Genomic DNA, 2,733 nt, shown 5'->3' on the forward strand with positions numbered 1-2,733 from the left:
TTCCTCACTTTATATGTTTATTGCACAGTTGAATAATTGCACTATGTTTTCATGCCACATTGTTCGCATGGAACGATTTGCAGTAGGCCTTGTGCAACCCAACTATACAACCGATGGAGTGGTAATGCTGCTAGATCAGTTTTCTCTTTCGGTCAATTTTCGTGCTCTTGGCAGTGAATACGTATTCGGTGTGCAACGTTTTACTACCGAGATGTGAGTCTTGTATCGTTCTTTTGCTGGGAAGAGCTGAAAAGAACAAACCTAACAATTAATACTTAGAGATAGACAGATGATATGCATGACTAGTTGCACAGTCGCATGCGTGAAACGCATGCGACTGTACACGCACAATTCGGCAAAAAAATGTGGGTATACACACAAATAAGAAAAAATTGTGCACTTACAATAATTATGTCAGTCCGTTGATATTCTGAAACGTGCTTGAAGCCCCAGAGCACAAAGTTCCTCGTAATATGTCGTTGAAAACAAACAGTACAACAAATAAATTAACGACAACACATCTTACCTTCAAGGCGGGCCATGCAGATATTTTCCAGTCTTCGTTTGCAGCTCATTTGCGACCTAATGTAAGGTGAAAAAAATTGCGTGGGACTTTCGCAACCAAGCATGCATCTTACCAAACTTCCTTTCAGTATGGCGTGAGACCAGTGCATCACGCTATACACCCTTTTTGCAGTCCTTGTTGCAGTGCTTCCTAATGGAAAAAATATCAATATTTGTCATGCTCTTGCAATATAAACAAACGAACAAAAAACACGAAAGGCGTGTATTTACCCGAAAACGATCAACGACGACTGATGCAGTAGCCGTTCATCCGAATCACTCTTATCCGGCTTCTAGAGGAGACTAACAGATTGACATATCAGTTGCTCAGATCAAAGTGAATTTTTCCAAAAGACAAAACTGGCAATGCGTCAGCAAACATTGCCACTTACGAGTACGCATAAAATCTTCGGCGGCGGGACGCGGCTGCCTCTAGGAACATGGCAAATAAAATGCTGCTCAATGCATGTGCATGGTATGACTTTGCATGGTTGCGCTGCAGTAACTCGTCGGCGCTCCGAGCGTTTCGCCAACACTTGCGTCTAGCGCAAAAAGAAAAGGCATATAAACACACGAGAACACAAACAGCAGCAGCAACGCAAAGTCGTGGGTCTTCGTAACACGTACAAAGGCTACTGTGTGAAGTAGGGCTTCAGTCGAATGACATGCATGGTTTCAGGCCGAAGCTGTCGACAAGAAGACACTGCGCCGACCGGAAATACCTCGTAGGTAACATCTGTGACACGTGTAAGAACCTTGTACGGTCCAAAATAACGGCCTAAAAGTTTTTCGTATAAGCCTGGTCACCGGAAAGGGATCCACACCCACACTCTGTCCCCAGGGTGGTAGGCGACGTTTTGACGGTGGAGGTTGTAACGCCGTGCGTCTGCATCTTGTTGGTGACTGGTGTTTATGCGGGCTAGCTCATGAGCTTCTTCGGCGTACTGAGTGTATTGCTCAGCGTCTGAGGCAAGTTCATCGCTTTGGTCGCACGGAAGCATTGCATAGAGCATATTGGTTCGCACGTTGAGTCCGTAAACAAGGCGGAAAGGCGGAAATCGCGTTATTTCTTGCGTTGCCGTATTGTACGCAAACGTGATGTATGGAAGAATCTCGTCCCAAGTTTTGTGTTGTACGTCCACGTACATTGACAGCATGTCTGCTATGGTCTTGTTAAGCCTCTCTGTCAGTCCATCGGATTGCGAGTGATAAGCCGTCATTTTTCAATGAGTTGTGCAGCTCAACTTCAAAATATCCTCCATAATTTGCACTGTAAACGACGTCACTCTGTCCGTAATAACGCCTGACGGGGCACCATGCATGCCGTAAGACGATTTGGTGCACGAATAACTTCGTGACTTCAGAGGCCGTTCCACGGGGCAACGCTTTTGTTTCAGCATAACGAGTAAGATAATCGGCCGCAACTATAATCCATTTGTTCCTGGAGGATGACAAAGGGCAAAGGGAAGGGTACGAGAAGGTTCATTTCCACGAGGTCAAACGGTGTCCACTGTGGTGCGATCGGCTGGAGCAGGCCCGCGGGTCTCACAGGTGGAGTCTTGCGACGCTGGAACTCACGGCAGCCTTTCACATAGCGATGTACACTAGTTGGTTGTCGCAGCCAGTAATGATGTGGGCATACTCGGGCGAGAGTTCACGTATAGCCCAAAGGTCCTGGAGTGGATTCGTCGTGGCACGCAAGGAGGATGTCATTACGCATGTCGGTAGGAACAACGAGTAGGAAGGCTTTGTCGCTACCACGAGCGTTTTTCTTGCAAAGAATGCCTCTTTTTAGACAAAAGCAGAATAGATAGCGAGCAATGCGTTGAAAAACCTGAGAATTCCGGCTTTCCAGGGAATCAATAACTGGGCGTAATTTTTCGTCTGCCCGCTGTCTTGACATGAATTCGGAATCGCTAACTGCTTCGAGAAAGCCGTCTTCATTTTCGGAGTTCATGACAGCGTGTCCCACAGGTGCTTGAGAAAGTGCGTCGGCATGCATCCTCGTGTTTACGCCCTGACATATACACAATCGGAATGTTGAACTCCTGCGAGCGCAAACTGCACTGAGAGAGACGGCCAGATGGATCTCTGAGATTGGTCAGCCAGCAGAGCGAGTTGAAGAGACGACCAGCAGACCATTTTGAAGAGACGACCATAGAGCTATGT

General features: G+C 46.9%; 1 long non-coding RNA gene across 1 annotated transcript; it reads right to left on the reverse strand.

Moving 5' to 3' along the window:
* LOC119183504 (uncharacterized) lies at positions 1-1,360 on the reverse strand. The gene is made up of 4 exons (XR_012888546.1): positions 796-1,360; positions 639-715; positions 405-582; positions 1-246 (listed from the first exon to the last, which is right to left on the reverse strand). It is a non-coding gene; the product is annotated as an uncharacterized LOC119183504 (long non-coding RNA).
* Positions 1,361-2,733: the final 1,373 nt, after the last annotated feature.

Source organism: Rhipicephalus microplus, unplaced genomic scaffold (genome assembly GCF_043290135.1).
Source record: "Rhipicephalus microplus isolate Deutch F79 unplaced genomic scaffold, USDA_Rmic scaffold_13, whole genome shotgun sequence".
NCBI lineage: Eukaryota > Metazoa > Arthropoda > Arachnida > Ixodida > Ixodidae > Rhipicephalus > Rhipicephalus microplus.